At 41.1% G+C, this 22,928-nt stretch overlaps 1 protein-coding gene and 1 long non-coding RNA gene across 5 annotated transcripts in view; both read right to left on the bottom strand.

The window, feature by feature from the left end:
• The window catches only part of LOC122532756 (potassium voltage-gated channel protein Shaker), a 110,752-nt gene that overhangs the window by 42,885 nt on the left and 44,939 nt on the right, over nt 1-22,928 (bottom strand). The gene's annotated exons all lie outside the window — the stretch shown is intronic.
• LOC122532757 lies at nt 16,832-19,201 on the bottom strand. The gene is made up of 2 exons (XR_006307570.1): nt 17,890-19,201; nt 16,832-17,068 (listed from the first exon to the last, which is right to left on the bottom strand). It is a non-coding gene; the product is annotated as an uncharacterized LOC122532757 (long non-coding RNA).

Raw genomic sequence — 22,928 nt, 5'->3', positions numbered from 1 at the left:
GATACGTGGAGGAATGACACGCATAGTCGCGCTAACGTCCCTCGACATACGATTTTCTTCTCACTCAGTCTTCGTTGGTAAACGTTGACGTACACTGTAACGTGTTACGGTCGTGTCAGATGTAGAGCGTCGAAAGCATTGTACAGGGCGTTCCATTTGAAACGTTCGAACGCGCTACTGTACAGGATATATCTATCATTTGAAACGTTCAAACGCGCAATTATGTATAGGATGTTTCATTTGAAACGTTCGAACGCGCAATTATGTACAGGATGTTTCATTTGAAACGTTCGAACGCAAATTATACAGGACATTCAAACGCGCTTTTATACAAAACGTTTCATTTGAGACGCTCAAACGCGTTATTATACAGGATATTTCATCCGAGAGGTTCAAACGCGCAGTTATAGAGAACGTTTCATTTGAAACGTTCGAACGCAAATTATACATGACATTCAAACGCGCTTTTATACAGAACGTTTCATTTGAGACACTCAAACACGTTATTATACAGGATATTTCATCCGAAGAGTTCAAACGCGCAGTTATACAGAACGTTTCATTTGAAACGTTTGAACGCAAATTATAAGGGCATTCAAACGCGCTTTTATACAGAACGTTTCATTTGAGACGCTCAAACACGTTATTATACAGGATATTTCATCCGAGAGGTTCAAACGCGCAGTTATACAGAACGTTTCATTTGAAACGTTCGAACGCAAATTATAAGGGCATTCAAACGCGCTTTTATGCAGAACGTTTCATTTGAGACGCTCAAACGCGTTATTATACAGGATATTTCATCCGAAGAGTTCAAACGCGCAGTTATACAGAACGTTTCATTTGAAACGTTCGAACGCAAATTATACAGGACACTCAAACGTGCTATTATACAAGATGTTTCATTTGAAACGTTTCAACGCGCTATTATACAGGATATTTCATCTGAAAGGTTCAAACGCGCAGCTATACAGAACGTTTCATTTGAAACGTTCAAGCGCGTAATTGAACAGGACGTTTCATTTGAAACGTTCGAACGCGCTATTATACAAGACGTTCCATCAGAAATGTTCAAACGCGTAATTATACAGGACATTCCATTCGAAAGGGTTCAAACGCGCAGGGTTTATACACAACGTTTCATTTGTAACGTTCAAAGAATTATCAAATATATGAATTATTTATTATAGAACAAATTTTTAAAGTAAAGTTTTTTAAAGTAAGTTTTATTTAAAATAAATTTCTGAACTAAGTTTTATTCGAAACATTTTATTCTACAACGAATAGTTCAGAAAATAATTGCACGGAACGTTTCAAATTTAGGGGACACCACATATGTTAGAATAACCTATACTAGGGGACGATTTCTCGCAAGAGATGAGAAAAATATATAGAATGAAATATTTTTATTTGAGGCATTCAACTTTAGAGATTCGTCAACTATACTTGAATTTAGCCAACTTCGGACAGAGTAATAGTAATTAACAGAAGATTGTCTACCGTACAAAACCAAGCAGAATATCACCTAGAATAGAATCTTTTCACTCGAAGCTCCACTTTTCAAGAGAATTAACTTTGAACGTGTTTCGTTCAAAATTTGCTTGATATTATTGCTCGACAAAGTTTCAAATTCATCTCAAAGCCGAAGCATCTTGCACAAAACTTTGATTTCCCGCGTTTCTTCCGTTATTTCCGGACCTCCAGAAAAGAAAAAAAAAAAAAAAAAAAAAACCACCTGTCAGTTATTCTATTCCGTCACGTCATAAGTTAACGAACTTCTACTTGATAAATCTTCAACAACTCGAAGCCTCAGGCTTTCCGAAGTATCGGATTTCGAAAAGTATTCTTCTTGTTCTCCTATACAATTCGCATTTGCCGATCTCAAGTCGAAACCACGATTCCTACCACGACGTTGCAACTGAAAGGGGTTAAAAAATCGTCGAGAGCTTCGTCGAGAGACTCGCTGTTTGCTCGGGAATCGAGGTGACAAAAATGGAATGGCGACTTTTCTCGAAACGGACGGGAAGTCCAACGGGAACTCGAGCGTTTTCCAGGACATTGGTCGACAGGTTTGGCACGCGGAGGGAGGAACCGCAGCGCTGGAATTCGAACGCCGGTTCGATAACGATCGGCCATTTTACCATTGCTGAATTTCCACAATGGTGGACAGGGGAAATCGATTACAGAAACTGGTCCAGCCGAAAAAAAGAAAGGAAAGGAAAAATATTCTCTTCGTGATTCGCTGTAGCTTTCAAAACGATTCCATTGCGAGGGACGCAATTAACTCGCCGCTGAAGCTCGTATTATCAATTACACGCCGACACCTCTCTCTCTCTCTCTCTCTCTCTCTCTCAAACGTCGCCATTATATCTACGGCATACGGAGTACCGTAGCTCCGGAATATTCCAGCGAGTCGGTGTAAATTGGACGGTGATAAGTGAAATTGGCCGTGTTCGGTGCAATTCGTGCGCCTTGGACCCGACGGCCGCAGGATATTTTCCCAGAGAGAGAGAGATCTCTCGTCGCCGAGGATGATTAAAGACGAGAGAGTTTCGCTAAACGCATCTCTCGCGGACTCGCCTCAACTTTACGGAGACTTTAAGATAAAGGGATCGCGGGATTAAAGGCGAGACTGGCAACTGCGACAAGTCAACATTCGCCACTCGCTTCGCTCTCGAATCGTTCTGGAGACATGAACGTTTTCTCGCGCATGAACGAAGATCAATAGATACGTGTCGCCGTTTCGCGCGTGAACGCTCGTTCATTTCTTAGATTTCTGAAACGATCCGCGATTTGTGGATGTGAAGACACACACACACACACACACGCGTTGAAACACGCGGCGATGCATGCGTCGATTTCTAGGTTTGATGAAACCTGCGTCAGCCCTTTGAACCCTAACTGTCACTCACCTAATTAACATTAATGTGAAATTTAATTTTGTTAATGTTGCGTTAATGTGAGAAAATAGGAATGCGAGGAGTCAGCGCTGTTTGAGAATTTGTTGGAGATCGTCAATCCGTGATTGCGGACCATAACGAGTGACCAACACCGTACACGATAATTCGTCGCTTTCTTTTTGAACTCGTCGGTGTGATACTGGATATAAATTATTTGCGAATCGATATCGCCTAACTAGCATTAAGTGAGAAAAAATAATAAGTTTGCAAGTGAACAGTAGCCGCCTCGCTTAGAACGCAAAGATAAATCGAAGAAAGTTAACCACTTGCGCTGGCACCTGATTGCGGACCATAAAGAGTGACCAGACCGTACACGATAATTCTTTCTTTTTGAACTCGTCGGTGTGATACTGCATAAAAATTGCGGATCGATGTCGCCTAGCTACCATTAAGTGAGAAAAAATAATAAGTTTGCAAGTGAACTGTAGTCGCCTCGCTTAGAACGCAAAGATAAGAAAAGATAAATAGAGGCATAAAGCAAAATAAAATAAAACAACAAAAGATGAATAAAGAAAGTCAACCAATTGCGCTGCGGCAGTTGATTGCGGACCATAACGAGTGACCAACACCGTATACTTAATAATTCGTCGCTTCCTTTTCGAAGCTCGTCGGTATGACGGCTGGATAGAAACGATCACTGGAAATTATTTGCCAATCAATGTCGCTAGCTACCATTAAGTTGGAAAAAAATAATAAATTCGCGAGTCAACTGTTGTTCGCCCGCCTCGCTTGGAACGCGAAAATAAATCGATAGGTAAAGAAAAGATAAATAGAGGAATAAACAAAGTAAAATAAAACAACAAAAGATGAATAAAGAAAATTAACCACCTGCGCCGTGCTGGCAGCTGATTGCGGACCATAACGAGTGACCGAACCGTATATACAATAATTCGCCGCTTCCTTTTCGAAGTTGGATAGAAATTATTTGATCACTGGAAATGATTTGCCAATCGATGCCGCTAGCTACCATTAAGTTAGAAAAATAATAAAAATCGCGAGATAAATAATAAACAAAATAAAATAAAACAACAAAAGATAAATAAAGAAAATTAACCAATTGCGCTGCGGCAGCTGATTGCGGACCATAACGAGTGACCAACACCGTATACTTAATAATTCGTCGCTTTCTTTTCGAAGCTCGTCGGTATGACGGCTGGATAGAAACAATCACTGGAAATTATTTGCCAATCAATGCCGCTAGCTACCATTAAGTTAGAAAAAAATAATAAATTCGCGAGTCATCAACTGTTGTTCGCCCGCCTCGCTTGGAACGCGAAGATAAATCGATAGGTAAAGAAAAGATAAATAGAGGAATAAAGCAAAATAAAATAAAACAACAAAAGATGAATAAAGAAAATCAACCAATTGCGCTGCGGCAGCTGATTGCGGACCATAACGAGTGACCAACACCGTATACGATAATTTGTCGCTTTCTTCTTGAACTCGTCGACGTGACATCACTGGATCGAAATTATTGAGAATTAATAAATTTATTATTTGTTTCCCCATTTGGTTATACTTAAATATACTTGAAAGAAACCTAGGAAAAATATTGCAATTCTGGGACAAAAAATTTGTGGCACGTCAATTCCAAGCGCAAGAGGTCAAAAGCAAAGGTTACTTTAGAATAATAGTGTTTTTCAATCGTGCAAAAATCTTGGGGCACGAAGAATTGAAGCCAGTTGGTTGCATGTTTCAACGTATGTGTGCGCCTTTTAGAGAATCCCAGAGAATTCTTTTTGAAACGTGGAACGTCGAGGAGTTCAGCGTCCGGCGCGTTCAGAGACGACGATAACACACGCCGTCTCGGCGAGAACGCAGCTTCCATGTACGGAAGCGGTCTCCTTCGTTTACTCACTGGCTGGTAAACAGTCCAGCCCTGTCGTAGCGGGGCAAAAATAGAACACGAGCGTCCCCGGTGTTCGATCGTGCTCTCTTCCAAAGAGAAGACGCGGCGGGCCCTTCTTTTTTTTTTTTTTTTTTTTTTTTTTTCGGTGAAAGACGACGTTTTTCGTACTCTTCGAATTTAGAATCGTCCTCCTTCTCTCTCTCTCTCTCTCTCTCTCTCTCTCTCTTTATCAGAGTACCAGGCGAGTCTCGAGTTTTGGCGAGACCTCGTTTTGGAAATCGCGCGCGTGCATTCGTGCTCGAGCATAATCCAGTACGAAGTTGACCCACATTGAGAGAGAGAGATCGAGCGACGGAACGACGAGAACGACGACGAGCTGAGGAAGAGCTGACGCTGCATGCATCCTCCACCTCCGAGGGCTTTCAGCGTTCCTCCCTGGTGGGCCAGATTCGAACGATTCTAACGTCGTCGTCGTCCTCGGCCACCTCGAGATCGTGCGTTCCCATCGGTGATGGCCAGACACGACGCCGTTCGAGTCGTTAATTCGAAGATTCTCGACTCGTGGTAGGGTGAAGAGGCAGCTTCTTCTTGCGGTCACCTGATTTCCTCGAGCACTTGGAGGGCATCGAGGGCATCGAGTGCTCCCCCGAGAGGGACGTCGCGATGCTGCACATTTTTTGCACTGCAACTCTCGCTCGACTCGCGGGTCGTTTTTTTCGTTCTTCCAACTGTGGAATGGAACTTTAGTTCCTGTCCCAAGAAAGGGACAATCGTCGCCTTTTTCAGTGCCATCTATCAGACGATTATAGCGAAACGGCTAAGTCTAGGAATATTTGTTTTAGGTCTAGGACTGAGAAATATTAAATTATACGAGTGTCTGTGTGCATGTAAAAATCTAGGAAGAGAGAGAGACAGAGAAAAAGTGTGAAGATCGAAAGAGAGAGAGAGAGAGAGAGAGAGAGAATTGCTAGTTGTTAGCAAGTAAGAAGATAGTGAGATTCACTAGAGATTTAACCTCTTGCGCTAGTAACTGATTCACGGACCATAACGAGTGACCAAATCGTATACGATAATTCGTCTTCTTTTTGAATTCATCGGTATATATCGCTGGCGATAGAAATGATCTGTAAATATAGAAATTACTACGAAGTAATAATTTTGCCTTTCAGTATACTTAAAACTGTAAATATTGCAATATTGAGCGAAATATTCTCGACGTGCGTGACACGTTATATTCCAGCGCAAGAGGTTAACCTGGCAACTCGATTGCGGACCATAACGAGCGACCCCGAACCGTATAAAATAATTCGTCGCTTTCCTTTTCCTTTTGAACTCGTCGGATATGACACATCACTGGATAGAAATTATTGAGAAGCAACAAATTTACTACTCGTTTTGTCTATTTTATTTTACTTAAATACACTTTGAAACTGAGAAGAAAATATTGCATATTTTGAGATAAAAAATTTTCGACGTGCGTGGTACGTCATTCCAGCGCAAGAAGTTAACCAGTTGCGTTGGCAACTGATTGCGGACCGTAACGAGTGACCAAACCGTAGACAATAATTCGTCGTTTTCCTTTTGAACTCGTCGATATGATGCATAGAAATATGGTCGTTGGATAGAAATTACTGAGAAGTAACAAATTTATTATTTGTTCTATTTAAATATACTTGAAACTGAGAAAATATTGCAATTTTGGTCGAAATATTCTCGACGTGTGCTACTCCAGCGCAAGAGGTTAATAGAGTAGTAAGAATTCAAAGAAGACGGTTCTATAGATTGACTATGGAGACTTTTATTCTATCAATCCCTATTTTTTTTAATAAATTTTCTTTACTAAACATCACGCAGATAAAATATCCTTCTATTTTTATTTTATATATGCAATCGATTCATTTTATTTTTATTTTACATACAAAATTCTCGAGCATCCTCGCTTTCATTTTTATCCTTTGACTCTCGCTATCTTCGAAAGGTCCTTTCTCCTGTCTTGCGTAAATTTCGCCGAGGACGAGTTTTCGCCAACAGGACAGAGAAAGAACATAGTTGAAGCAAAGTTGAACGTAACTAGCAGGGAATGAATTGGCGGAGACAAAACGAAAGAAGTAGTTGGTCACTTGTTTTCGAGAAGCCGCGAGAACGAAGAATAATTGCTAATCGTAACGAGATATTTCGAGCTCGAACGTTCACACGCGCAAATATTTCAATTCTCCAATTCCCCGTTTCATTTCGGATCGTTAGCCAGAACGAAGCGCCGTTTAACGTCGCGTGTGGTGACGCTCGTTCGTCATCCATCGTCTCTGCGCTTTGACAAATCACCGCTCCGTCCAAGACTCGTCGCGCGCGTTCGAAATACGCAAGGCGTATCTCGTTAAATGAAAATACACGTACAGTTGCCAGCTTCGAGAAAGATCAAAAGTGTAAAGGATCGAGAAATCGGAACGTCTAACGCGACGATTGAAGAAAATTCTTTTATATACGAAGAACTCCAAAAATAATTATATTAAAATAACTGTTTAGAAAGAGAGGGAAAGAGAGAGAGAGAGAGAGCGAAAATTTTTTTATACGCGAGGAACCAAAAAATAATTCTATTAATTATTATATTATATATAAATTATTGTGTATTAATACTGTAATATGTTTAAATATGATATAAATTAAAATAATATAAATTATTTTATAACATAAAAATAGTTTAAAAATAATATAAATTATTGTATATTAATACTGTAATATGTTTAAATATGATATACGTATAATTTAAACACGTAAAGATATATTTATTAATAATGTTTCCTATTATACTTGTATAAATTTATATAAATATGAAAAATAAATATATGTATATATACTATTTAATAGTTTTAGATCCAACTGTTTATTTGTATATTAATATTTTTTTTTTTAATTTATATATAAAATAAAACCTGCCAGTTTCGAGAGAGAAAGAGAGAGAAGGAACCTATCGACCAAGCACAATAAAAGGATCGAAAAATCGAAACTGTCTAACGTAAAAATTTTTTTATACGCGAGGAACGAAAAATAGTTATATCAATCATTATATTATATATAAATTATTGTATATTAATACTGTAATATGTTTAAATATGATACACGTATGATTTAAACACGTAAAGATATACTTATTAATAATGTTCCCATTATACTTGTATAAATTTATATATATATATAAAAGATAAATATACTACTCGATTATTATTACTTAATATTTTTAGATCCAACTGTTTATTATACTTGTATAAATTTATATATATATATATATATATATATATATATATATATAAAAGATAAATATACTATTAGATTATTATTAATTAATATTTTTAGATCCAACTATTCATTTATATGTTAATATTTTTTCTAATTTATATATAAAATAAAACCTGCCAGTTTCAAGAAAGAAACAGTCGAACGTCGATCGAAAAAAATATCTTTTCCACGTAGAACACGCTCGGCATATCGTTGATCAAAAGTAACGTACACCTGGTGCTAGTTTCTTCAAGAGATCATGAAAAATCGAAAGATCGGAACGCGTGACTCGACGAGAATTCGTTTAGACGAGGTAAAAAAATCACGATGGTAAAAACCAGATCGCGACGTTCGTAGAACCTGAAGGCCCACGTTAGCGAAATCGCGAGTTAGGCGAGCATTTTCCAAGAGGTTGGCTAGGTGCACGCGTTACTGAAGGAGCACACGTGAGCTCAAACACGTGAGAAACCAACCAACCAACGCCAACGAGTCGCGGCGAGTAAAAAACTGTCACTCGAGCGGAGCCGCGCTACTTCGCGGGCGCGTTTCACGGCGATGGGCCCCGCGAGTCCTCACCCTTTGGAAAATACTCGCCGCTGCTTCAGCTTCCTTTTTTTTCTTTCTTCTTTTTTTTTCCCTTTCTTTTTTCACCAGCTTCTCGCGATCCTAGTAATTAGTTCGCCGCGCGCGAATTTTCCGTATCGTCGACGAGGGTTTAAGTTAGGAGCGTGGATTCACGTCTCGCGTGCGTGCGTCACGAGCAGAGGGTGGTGATTATTTATATTGTTATATGTTGTATCACAATATATATATATATATATATATTTATTTATAATATATATATTTTATAAATATAATATAATTATATATAAATTATATATAAATATAATATAATTATATATAAATTATACATAAATATAATATAATTATAAATAAATTATACATAAATGTAATATAATTATATATAAATTATAGATAAATTATATATAAATATAATTATATATATATATAAATATGTATTAAATAATACAACTATATATACAACTATATATACATTATACATAAATATAATATAATTATATATAAATATAATTATATATATAAATATATATTATATAATACATGTATATATATATATATATTGTTTTATATTTTTTTATAATATATTTATGTTTGTATATATTATAATAGACTGCTCACGAAAATTAGGGAATATTTCAAAGTAAATATGATAAGAAAAAGAAGCATTTGATTGTTTTTTTTATTAAACACGGACAACTTTCTTTGACTTGTCGTTTGCTTTCTTGTTTAATAAGAAAACAATCAAATGCTTCTTTTTTTTTATCGCTTCATATTCATTTTGAAATATCCCCGTAATTTTCGTGAACAGTGTATATTATAATATATTACATTGTATTAGACTGTTCCAAAAATTTCTTTCATTTTGTTGGCGAATAATGTAAATATGGTTTCACGTCGTATTGAATTGTGCCCACATGTTTTACAATACATTTTGTACACAATTACATATATTATATAGTATATTACACTGTATTAGACTGTTCCAAATTTCTTTCATTTTGTTGATGAATAACGTATGCACGTGATTTTATGTTTTAAGTCGTATTGAACTATGATCCATTCTGATCTTTCTCCGTTTTCTTTCTCTGTCTCCTCGGAAGCCTCGTACTATCATTTCCAAAATTTCTGTGATTTTCTAACGGAATTGTTGCTGAAGATGCATATTTGTATCATTTACTGGGCCACGACGGGAATTTATTAATGAAAGATAACGAATTTAAAAAATATGACTTCTGCGGTCAAAAGATAAATGGCTCGATAAATGACACAAGAATGCACCTCAACGCGCGCTATGCAATATTTCGCCAGCAAATTCCAGAAATTTTGGAAAAATTATGAAGCTTCCGTAGAGACGGAGAAAGGTAATAAATCAGAATGAATCGTGCATAATTCAATAACATGATCTAAAACGTATAATATTGTGCAATGCAATATTCATCAATAAAACGAAAGAAACTTTTGGTATAATCTAATATGATGCAATATATTAATATATTAACAATCTTCAATCCATAATGTATTTTTTATATATTTAATGCGTTTAATATATATTTTATATATTATTTTTATATTCTGCGTTTAATTATACCGTATATATTGCATTTAATTTCAATTGAAAATTAAATATATTTTGCACTCGATTTAATTTTAATGTAGATATATATTGTAACATAATACAATATATTTATATATTAACAAAGTTTTCGTTCCGTAGAGTATGTTTTATATTTACCGTGTTCAATTACATTGTACGTAATTTTAATTCAAAATTCAATGTAAACAAATTTAATTCAGTTTTAATTAAAAATTCAGTGTATATAAATGTATTTCGTATTTAATCTTGTTATATTTATATATTGTAATGTAACAATACAATATATTCATCAACAAAGTCTCTATTCCATAAAGTATGTTTCATATTTATTCTGTTTAATTGTAACCGCATGTAACTGTACTTTAATTTGATTGTAATCTTGCACTTGATTCAATTTTGTAATGTAATTTTCATGTACCGTAATATAATAGCACAATATTTAATATAATACAATATATTTATGCACAGAGTTTTTATTCTAAATATTCTGTTTTAAATTTTTCTTCTATTCTAAAAATTCCTATATCAATATTTTTATTCTAAATTATAATAATATATATAATACTCATTCTATTTAATTATATATCGTATTTATTGTATATTGCATTTATTGTGTATTGCATTTATCGTGTATTGCATTTATTGTATATTGCATTTATTGTGTATTGCATTTATTGTATATTGCATTTATTGCATATTGCACACGCAATTCATACCTTTATTATTTAGTTTACATTGTAAACGTTGTGTTTATTGTATAATTTATAACCTTTGTCGTATAATTTATTGTATATTGCATTTATTGCATATTGCACACGCAATTCATACCTTCATTATTTAATTTACATCGCAAACGTTGTGTTTATTGTATAATTTATAACAACTTTATCGTATAATTCACAATCCGCATTTTTGTCGTGCTACTTTTTACTACACGAATACAGCACTTTGCCCCGAGATTTCCGAACGGGGGTGTATATCATTAACCCCATTGGGTTGTTTGTTAAATTTGGCAATCGCGGCCCAAATTTCTTTCACCGTCGGAAGGAACTTGGTCCGCTTGGCCCGTAGCCATTTTATCGAACAGAAAGTCGAATACACGCCGTTCGTTATTCCGTCTCGTGCCTTCTGCAACCTTCGTTCCGTCACACGGCCTTTGGCTGCGAGAAGTTCCCTTTCGATCAACTTTTCCGAAACAACCAAGACAGACGTCACTTCGAGCGACGAGAAAGGAAACGAAGAAGAAGAAGAAGAAGAAGAAACGAAGCAAGGAGGACGTGAATTTCGCTGAAATTGCTTCGCGGATTAATTCGACCGATGCCGCTACTTACGAAAACCTCGACTGTCCGGACTTTAATCGATTCCTTTAATCCCGTTAGCCTGGCCGATCGCAATTCTCGCAATTTCCTTCTATATTTCTCTCTTTCGGCTCCCCTCCGTGCCCGACTTTCCGGCTCCTTCGGACGGGAAACTTTCGCGAGGTTACTTCGTTGAGAAAGTAGTTTCGCGAGTTTTCCTAACCTGATTACCACGCGAACGCCTTCGTTCGTTCGTTCGTTCGTTCGTTGCTCGCTGGTTATTTCATTTTCGCGTAAAAGACTCGGACCGGCGGCAGTTTGGGCTTTCTGTGCGACGATGAACGATCAACGATGAAACTGATCTAATGCTGAGAAACGGTGCTGCTGCTCGCTCAATCAGTCTACAGGTTCCTTCAACCGTGAATATTAGTTTCCAGCTTCTGTTCCGCAGAGGGCTGTACAAATTACTTTCCCCGTCTTGCTTTAACTTTAGCAGTGAAGGGGATAATTTATGTGTACACACGTGTGTATAACTAACGCGAGTATTATGGCTCTCAGCGTAGTGGGGGAGGGACAGCGCTAGCGACGAGGAAAGTGGGGGCAAGGGTCGCCAGTTAGCTACCTTTGATTCAGGCCAAAAATTTTCGAATAACGTTATTATATCTTTAAGTTCGTTGTTATTTTTAATGTTGCTTTTGGAAATAATCTATTTGTATAAAATAACGAAACTACGTTAATTAAGTGTTTCCCGTAGAAATTAAATTGATTCATTCCCGATCAAGTGACTTATGATTGTTATTTCGTGAAATGAATTATTTACCACTCGCCGGAAGATACAATGTCCAATGTTTAGTTATTACGTTTGTCTACAGATTAAAATGGATATCGCTAGATTTTTTTTTATAACGATGGAAGAAATTTAGATATGCTTCATATATTAATAAAACATAATTTACTGAAAATTCTCGTCATCAGTAGGAAATCTGTTCTCATGTGCAAGTTTAACAGATTGTTTCCCAAATTTTATATTAATTTTATATTATTTTTATATCATTCGTTAACGGACCAAATGTTTGAGAAACGAGCCCTATTGAAAGTTAGACAAATTTCTCACGCTAATAAATTATTTTGATTTTCATTGATTCTTTTTCTCTCATTTCAGTATTTTGGCTTCATATTTTAAATGTATTTATTTTCTGTGCTTATTATTTAGTGAAGACAAATGGTTAATTATCAAATGAATCAGCTCTAATAACACATAGCAATAAATTATTTTAGTTTTCATTTTGATTATTATTGACTTTTTTTTCATTTAGGCATTTTGGTTTCATTTATTTTGAATCTTATTTTAATTCTTCAATTCATTATTTGTATAGCTTCAAGCTCCTTCAGCTCATCAAATGAGCTACATGCCATCCATTATTTGCCAAATACTATTAAAACACTGTTTCAAAAATTTATTAACAAATTATCATTCGAAATAAATTTCGCCCAGGTCTGCCTCTAATAACACACGCTAATAAATTATCTCAATTCCCATTCTGATTTTTATTGTTTATTTCCTTTCACTTTCCCATTTGAGTAATTTCGTTCCATTTATTTTGTATCTTATTTTAACGACAAATGTTCAAATGTTATTTTCTCAAACAATCAGTCCTTCAATTTATTATCATCTGCACAACTTCCTTCAAATTCCTTCAACTGACCAAACGAGCTGCATTAATCGAAATCCGTTATTTTGCCAAATGCTGGTAAAACATTGCTTCAAAAATTTATTAACAAATTATTATTCCGAAATTAAATTTCGCTTAGATTTAGCGAAACGGCCGCCGCCCCGATCGTCCATCGAAACGCCATTACGCGATCACTGCTCGCCGCACGTCCTTCATAAATATTTACGCTAGTAGTCGCTCGTAATGGACCGATCAGCCAAAACGCGGGCCACGCGGCTCTTGTTAACCTCGTGATCGTCGATTTTATCGGACGACTGACCGATCTCGTGGCAACGCGAGGCAGCGCGAGAAATCACCGCGCCGCGACGTAAATTCCAGTCGAGTTTCTGGAATGTCAGCGCCTGTTGTCTCGGGGCGAGAAGGCCGCGTTATCACGTACGCACGAGACACGCACGGCGGTCCACCGTGAGGAATGCCGGCGTATTTTTAGAGTCCAGACTGCTCGCCGAGATTCGATAATTCACGATCGTATCGTGTATTTTAGTCTGTCGGTAATTGTTTCGTAGCGAAATGGCCGGATCCAAATGGAGTTTCGAGGTTTTAGGTTAGATTCTCCTAACCTAAAAAAACATAGCGTTTTCTCCACTCTCATTAACTTGAAACTCTTGCGCCAGAATGAGAATTCTTGCAACATTTTCTCAGTATATTTAATTGGTTTTCGATCATTTCTATCCAGCGACATCATGCCGACAAGCTCAAAAAAAAAGAAAGCGACGAATTATCGTGTACGGTTCGGTCACTCGTTACGGTTCGGTCACTCGTTACGGTCCGCAATCGGTTCCCAGTGCAAGTGGTTAACTTGAATTGTAAGAATTTTTTGTCCCACAATTGCAATATTTTCTCAGTTTTAAGTACAATTAAGTATAACTCAGACAAAACGAATAACAAATTTATTACTAATCAATAGTATCATACCGACGAGTTCGAAAAGAAAGCGATGAATTATTGTGTACGGTTCGGTCATTCGTTACGATCCGCAGCAATCGGTTGCCAGTGCAAGTGGTTAACTTGAATTATAAGAATTTTTTGTCCCATAATTGCAATATTTACTCAGTTTTAAGTACAATTAAGTATAACTCAGACAAAACAAATAACAAATAACAAATTTATTACTGATCAATAGTATTACACCGACGAGTTCGAAAAGCGATGAATTATTGTGTACGGTCACTCGTTATGGTCCGCAATCGGTTGCCAGCGCAAGTGGATTAACCTGTTGCCGCTAGTAAATGGTTCGCGGACCATAACGAGTGACCAAACCGTATACAATAATTCGTCTTCCTCTTGGAATTCATCGGTATATCGGAATAGATGTTACTGAGAAGTAATAAATTTATTATTTGTTTTGCCTGGGTTACATTTCAATGTACTGAGGAATTGCTGCAATTTGGGACAAAGAATTCTCATTCCAGCGCAAGAATTTTAAGTTAATGAAAGAGAGAGAGAGAGAGAGAGAGAGAGAGAGAGAGAGAAAACTCTAAGTTGTTTAGGTTAGGAAAACCTAACCCTCGATACACTTGAAATTGTGAAAATATTGCAATTTTGGGCCAAATATTTTCGACGTGCGCGGCGCGAGGTTAAAGGGACCGAGTTGACGAACAAGAGACCGCGATCTTGAGATACCCGACAGAATTGCGAGAGTATTTTACGGAGAGAAAGAGAAGCGATTCTTCCGATCGGAAAAGTGAAACGAACGTTGAATCGTTCAGCCCGTTGGAGGGGAATGTCGCGAGCGTCGAAATTTCTCGCGTAATTACGCGAGGCGGGGGTGTAGGAGAACGGGGGTGTAAAAATCGGTAGCCGAGCGAAATAGAAAATCAAGGGAGGCCCTGTCGGTGCGACGTCGCGCGGAAATGGAAAAGAGAAACGAGGCGACGACAGAAAGCAAATATCGAATGTCAATACGAATTGCCCGGTATAAAATTGTTCCACGTATTACGCTTCCGGATCGCTGATCATTTGTTCGCCGCCCCTCGATCGTCCCACGGCGTGGCCGGCGAGGAGCGAGCACGCGAAACACGCGCGAGTCGCGGTCCGATCGCGCGAATTTGATCGAAATCTACATTTCCTCGTTGTAATTCCATTTACGTTTGTAAAGTTTCAGCCCCGAGACAATCTGGCGCTACTTCGATCTGGCTAGAAGAAATTAAGAGAACGCGTTTTGTGCTCCGTGACGCGTTCCGGAATTGTTCCCTCTCTCTCTCTCTCTCTCTCTCTCTCTTGCGCGCGCGCGCGTTCCTATTTTTGGATCGCTGCTCGCGAGCAGATACAAACACACAAAGAGAGAGAGAGAGAGAGAGAGAGAGAGAGAGAGAGAGAGAGAGAGAGAGAGAAAGAACAAGGTGTAAAGAAACCTAGAACCTAGTCTAAGCATTCGCAATCTACGTTGGAACGATCGGTAGTGTTTCTAAGATAGCAGCTGCGGACTAACGAACTATACATCGCTAAGGTAATAAGGCTACGCGGATGGCTAGTAACTGAAAGGAACAGCCACGCGACGTATACGACATTGAACCTTATTTTTATCAGTCTAACTTCACTACGCTAATTGTTGTTAGTCAGCATGTCGGAGGCTAAATAGTCCAGCCGCGTCCACTTTTGGGCGCCGGATCGGTTGCCCAAAAACCGATGGCAACTGTGGCCATAGTGACCCAAAAACCGATGACAAGTAAGTGGCAACAACGTTGCAACAACAACAACAACAACAATAAAAACAACAACAATAACAACAAGAATAAGAACAAGAACAAGAAAAAGAACAACAACAACAACAACAACAACGAATAGAAATAGAAAAACTGGAACAACTACTACTCGTCGGAGGCAGAAGTTGCACGTAGATGGTGGTAAGGTATTGTCCGGCATGCAAAAGAAGGTAACCTCTTACGATCGACCGAGCGATCGATCGATCGATCGCGAAATGATAGAGAACGAGAGACGTGGATGGCTAGGTGTGTAGTAGTCGTACCTCGTGTCACCGTGTTCCTCCGCACTATTCCGTTGGGGGCGTAGGTCCTGCCTCGGTTTGAGGACAGGGGTCAGCCCCCATTTCTCGATGAACTCGGTGCGGGAAATCTTGGCGCTTCGCGGCGGTTACGAGAGGGGGCGGATCCCCCTCCCGAGCCCCATGCCCCCGGAGAGCGGTGCACCCCCGCACAACACGCACCCGACGATGCTTCCACTCCACTACGCTTCCCCTTCTTCGCCTTCTCCTCTTGCTGCTCCTGCTCCTCTCCTTATCCTTATCCTTATCCTTATCCTTATTCCTATCTCTTTCTCCTTCTCCTTCTCTTCGCGTACCACCAACCGGCCCCTTTACCCTTCAATTTTAGCACACCGGCCGTGTTCTTCGATATCTTCTTCACGCCTTTGCTCCTCTTTTTCTTTCTCTTCCTTCATCAGCCGCCCCCTCCGAAATTTCTCTCTCTCTCTCTCTTTCTCTCTCTCTCTCTCTTTCTTTTTTTCTTTTTCTTTCTTTCTCTATCCGTGTCTCTCTCGTATCTTCTCGTTTTCCTTCTTCTCTTCTTCTTCCTTTCTCTCTCTCTTTCTTTCGTTCGTTCTTTCGCTCTCTCCCCCTCCCTCCCTCGCCCTGTCCAGTTTCGTTTGCTCCGTCGCACCAACACCAATCGGGCACCGACACGAGACCGATCCACCACGAGGAACCAACACGAGCACTACCAAAAACGATCACCGTGACGCGAACACCAATGATCAGCGACGCTAAGAGGCAGCACCAGCAGCGCAGTCAGTAGCGGCAGCAGCGCACAACACACAGCCACCTATCAAAATGGCTGCTCTCGCTCTCGCTCTCTCTCTCTCTCTTTCTATCTATCAATCTATCTATCTATCTATCTATCTATGTATCTATCTATCTTTCCTTTCTCTTTTCCTTTTTCTTTTTTTTCAACCCATCCGAAAATCCCTTTTCCGCGAGAGAAAACTCTCCCGCTCCTACTCTCCGCTTTCCCTTCTTCTCGTCGATCGTTTCGCGTTTTTTCCCCCCTCTTTTCTCTTCGACTTTTCCTCGCACTTTCTCTCTCTTTCTCTTTCTCTCTGTCTCTGTCCTCCCCCCTCCCTCCCTCCCTCTCTCTCTCACTCTCTCTCTCTCTCTTCTCGTTCGAATCGTTGTCGTTCCAGTCGTTTACATTTACATCTTCATTCGCACACGGTTCGTTTCATCCGCCTTTCACTCTCTCGCTCGCTCGCCCGCACACACGCTCGCCTCTCCTCGCTCTAATAATAGTACCTGTCACCCTGCTTTCAACAGCGCACCACAGGCACCGCTCGCTCGCTCGCTCGCACGCTCGCACACGCACCCTTCTCTCGCACTCGGAGCCTCCCTTTTTCTCCCCGGTTTTCCCGACAACGGGTTCCCTTTTTCCTTTTTTTTTTTTTTTTTCTATCGGTGCGCACCAGTTCGCGAGTCTCCTCGCTGCATCTCGATCCAAGGGGAAGAGAGAAAGAGAGAGAGACAGAAAGAGAAAGAAAGAAAGAAAGAAAGAGCAACGACGTGAAAAACCCCGGAGAGAGGAGAAGAGAAGAGAAGAGAAGAGACGAAAAGACGAGAGAGAGAGAGAGAGAAAAAGAAGAAGAGACGTACAGGAAGCGTTAACTGACGCGGTGCGTTCCGTTACTCTGACGCATCGTTCACACGCGATCACTGTTGGTGGTGATGGTGTCGATCGGCGGCGGCTACGACGACGACGACGACGGCGACGACGGCGAGGACGGCGACGACGACGACGACGACGACGGAGACGGAGACGGAGACGGAGACGACGAACGAAGGTACGAGAGTGGAGAGGCGGGCCGAGCACAGTGGCAGCCACGGCGCACGAGCCATCGAGATTTCCGTTTTCGACGCGTAACCACGGGCCAGGCGAACGGAGAGAGAGACCGAGAGTCTCGTCAAGGACGACAACGCCTTCGGTCACGGGGACGAGCACCAAGAGTAGACGGTGGCAAAGTGGACCGAGACGGGCAAAGTAGACGGTAGGACGCGAACGAAGGCGGTGACACGCGTCCCGTCGCCGCAGCAGCGCGGAATATCTCGATCAAGCGGATCGCGGCCGGCCGACTGAAGCGCCTCCACCGGGAGGCACCTATCATCTGAACGCACCGTTCGGTACACTGACACACTGAGTCCGATCTTTCCGCGAAGCTCCTTCCTTTTCGCTCCCCTACCCCTGCTGCTGCTGCTGCTGCTGCTGCTGCTGTTGCTGCCGGCGCCGCCGCTGCTGTTACTCCTTCTCCTCCTCCTTCTCCTCTTTCTTCTCCTGCTACTCCTTCCTCCTTCCGTCCTTCCTTCCTTCCTTCCTTCCTTCCTTCCGTCCGTCCTTCCTGTTTTCCTTCTCGCTCGCCTCTCGTCTCGAATCGCAACGCGAGGAACCTACCACCCGTGTCCCTGTGTCCGGATCGGGCCAGCTCTCGCGCCTGCTCCCTTTCGCTCTCGGCCTCGCTCGCACGCGCGCCTCACACCCGACCACGAGGACCACCACCCGACTCGCCACCAGTAGTTTTCCGTTCCGTTCCACCTTTGCGCCACGCCGACGAGAACTCGTCTGAGGAACTACCTACCGCCACCGTTTTACTTTCCTCTCTCCCTCTTCCTCTCTCTCTCTCGCGCGCGCGCGCGTGTCCACGAGCGAGCGCCCAGTGGAGGATACGACGGTGGAAGTTGGCGCCGATGGAGGAGGTGGGTCTCGCTCGTTACACGGTGGTGGTGGTGGTGGTGGTGGCCGTGGCGATGGTGGTGGTGGTGGTGGTGGCAGAGAAAAGATCGCAACGCGCTGTTGGCAACTACCCGACTAACAAATATCGCGAATAGAAGGCTCGGTGTCGCAGCAAAAGCTCGGTACAGGCGCCAGCCACATCCGTTGTGCCTACTTTCTCATCCATCCGCTGTTTTTCCTTTTTCTTTTCTTCTTTTTCTTTCCCCCTTCCCCCTCTCCTTCTGCGTCCGATTCTCTACGCGTTCACCCCTTCTTTACCCCTTCCCCGCTCTTGCAAACCTGCGCTCTTCCACAAACACCCCTCTCTCGCTCTCTGACTCTCACTTTTTCACCTGCATCACTCTCCCTCCCTCTCTCTCTCTCTCTCTCTCTCTCTCGTTCGTTCCAATCATCGTACACCACCCAACGTTCCTTCTCTCTCATTTGCCTCCGGCTACCACCACCTTGCTCCCTTCTACACACACACACACACACACACATACACACACACTCTCTCTCTCTCTCTCTCTTTTTTCCAAAAACTCGCCACGTATTTAGAACGGAATTTGACAAGCGCGAGCGCGACGGGAGGGAGGGAGGCGCCGCTGAATCTGGCATCGTGGCGAGCACGAGGTTTCGACTATCGGCACGAGGAGATCAATGGCTGTTGCGTAATCATGCTGGGCAACGAGGTGCACCCCGCCCTCGCCAACCCTCCCCCGAAGGCTCGCGACTCTCCGCAAGCCCCAGTTCACGGTCCTCCTTCTCCCCCCTCTGCGGATAAGGCAGACGGTCGGTCGGTCGCGATCGAGCGCACGAGGCGCGGTTAAACACGCTGCCATTCGAGACAATAAATCGGCCGCGAGGAAGCTTTTTCGACCATCGATAACGATGAACGACAATTACGACGATGTTCGTCACCCTCGGCGTGTCGGTCGAGATCATGCGCCATTTGTTCAACGCGCGCGCGCTTCTCCGGTACGCCACGTCGCGCCGTTCCCTTTTCTTCTTCACTGCCGCCTGACTTTCTCCCCTTTGCGCCACTTAATCTCGCCGCCGATCCTTCCTTTTCCTCCTGGTTGGATCGGTCGCGATCGCCCGCTCCTCCTGGCTGGAATTTTCTGTTGATCGATAACCAGCGCTTTCGTAATTCCCTCCAGGCGAACTTCTTTTCTTTCCTCCAAAGAAACTTTGTTGTGTCTTTCACTTACGATCTTTGACTCGAATCGTCCCACCGTGTGTCGTCTTCTGTTCCTAAAAGTCTCTAACGTGCACGATGAGAGAAACTCGAGTCCCACGTTTGGGTCACACCGTGGAAGGGAACGTCTGATCGATACTCTCGTACGTAAATTCTATCTACGCTTAGCCGGGGTTTCGACGACAATTATATCATCTGAGTGAGAAATGTACCCGATCCGAGGAACAGGCGTGCATTACGAAACGTGCCACAGAGGTTCGCATTTCGAAGAATGAAACTGCTGTAGCTAGTGTCGCGTAGCTTATGTAACTCCCCACAGGAGAGGATAGTGGCGCATCGACTGCAAAGTCGTCGACGAATCGCGTGCCGCGAACTCGCTTGGAATTTCCCAACTGGAGAATGATCCAGCGTGTTGGACTAGCCCTCGGTATTCTCTGATTTCTTTCAGCGATCTGCGTTCAAACGACGCACAGCCGAGCTTGAAAAATCACAGAACCAGAACGACTGAACGGCCGATGGAGCCGAGAAAGACGAATCGTCTCGTATTGATAAATACTTTTCCGTTTTTTTTCCTTTTTTTTTTTTTTTTTTCTTCTTTTCCCGCCTGACCTGCACCACGCTCTCCTCGCATCGATTTACAAGATGGAGTACGCCGGATAGTGACACCGGATAATGCTGGCCACATAATCCGTGTTAGGTTCAGGTTCATACCATACAGCGCCACATATTCCGCAGCTCGCAGTTACTCGCGTAACGAGCAACGAGAGGGTGTTGTATCGGTGCTACATATTCATGTCGGATTATGAATGAGAGGGCTACACACGTGCGCTGCCGCTCTGAATTCTGCCTCGCGCTACCTGCCGCGCCATCTATATCTCCGCGCCGCGACACGTCGCAATCGCGTCGGTTAAAAGTGGCCGGCCATGTATTAATAATATACCAATTAATATACAGAGTGGGCGTCTCGCAAACGTGACGACGTCAAATAACTCGTAAAATATTTGTTGCACGAAAGAACGTTTCAGATAGAAGTCGCACGTGAGGGGATGGCATGTGGTATTGCAATCAATTTCATGTTATTTCGCTTTTTTTTGATAAGGTACGAAGGTTACCTTCAATTTTTTAAGTGGTTGATAGTTCATCCGGAAGATCCGGATAAAGCGTGAAATAAGTATTACACCAAAAAGGGGTCTAAGATATATAGTTAGGTGACATCAACAATCTTTTCTAATGCAATGTAAAAAAAATATTTTTGCTAACATCTCGGTAACTATGTATGTTTTAGATACACCCATTTGGTGTAGTACGTTTTTATTTTTAACGCTTTATCCGAATTCGGGATGAAATATCGGCTATTCCACTTGAAAAATTGAAGGTGACCTTTGTACCTTGATGAAAAAGCAACATAAAACTGATTAGTACTACATGCAACTTCTCATCTGAAACATTTCCTCGTGCAACAAATATTTTATGAGTTGTTTGATGTCACGTTACAAAACACACCCTGTATATTAATGTAAATAATACAATAATATATTAATGTAATACAATAATATATTACTGTAAATAATACAATAATATATTAATGTAATATAATACAATCCTCTCTTTAACTCTTTGCACTCCAACGCCTTATTCATTGCAGATCCAGCGACGAATGTCACTCGCCTAATTTACATTAATGTGAAAAATATTGGACGTTTGAGATCGTCAGAAACAAAAAGCATATTCAGGTTTAAGAATGAAAGTTACTTTCGAGTAATAGGTGGCTAGCTGGAGAAAAAAATCTTGGTGTGCAAAGGGTTACAATTCTTCCTTTAACCCTTTGCACTCCAACGCCTTATTCATCCAGCGGCGAATGTCACTCGCCTAATTTACGTTAATGTGAAAAATATTGGACGTTTGAGATCGTCAGAAACAAAAAGCATATTCAGGTTTAAGAATGAAAGTTACTTTCGAGTAATAGGTGGCTAGCTGGAGAAAAAAATCTTGGTGTGCAAAGGGTTACAATTCTTCCTTTAACCCTTTGCACTCCAACGCCTTATTCATCCAGCGGCGAATGTCACTCGCCTAATTTACGTTAATGTGAAAAATATTGGACGTTTGAGATCGTCAGAAACAAAAAGCATATTCAGGTTTAAGAATGAAAGTTACTTTCGAGTAATAGGTAGCTAGCTGAGGGAAAAATCTTGAAGTGCAAAGGGTTACAATCCTTCCTTTAACCCTTTGCACTCCAACGCCTTATTCATCCAGCGGCGAATGTCACTCGCCTAATTTACATTAATGTGAAAAATATTGGACGTTTGAGATCGTCAAAAACAAAGCATATTCAGGTTTAAGAATGAAAGTTACTTTAGAGTAATAGGTAGCTAGCTGAAGGAAAAAATCTTGGAGTGCAAAGGGTTACAATCCTCCCTTTAATCCTTTGCACTCCAACGCCTTATTCATCCAGCGGCGAATGTCACTCGCCTAATTTACATTAATGTGAAAAATATCAGACGTTTGAGATCGTCAGAAACAAAAAGCATATTCAGGTTTAAAAATGATAGTTACTTTCGAGTAATAGGTAGCTAGCTGAAGGAAAAAATCTTGGAGTGGTTAGGGTTAAAGGGTTACAATCCTTCCTTTAACCCTTTGCACTCCAACGCCTTATTCATTGCAGATCCAGCGACGAATGTCACTCGCCTAATTTACATTAATGTGAAAAATATTGGACGTTTGAGATCGTCA

The sequence above is a fragment of the Frieseomelitta varia genome, unplaced genomic scaffold (genome assembly GCF_011392965.1).
Source record: "Frieseomelitta varia isolate USP_RPSP 00005682 unplaced genomic scaffold, Fvar_1.2 scaffold_470, whole genome shotgun sequence".
Classification (NCBI taxonomy): Eukaryota; Metazoa; Arthropoda; class Insecta; order Hymenoptera; family Apidae; genus Frieseomelitta; species Frieseomelitta varia.
The sequence above is the reverse complement of the archived record's forward strand: the minus strand, read 5'-3'. Positions and strand labels throughout refer to the sequence as shown.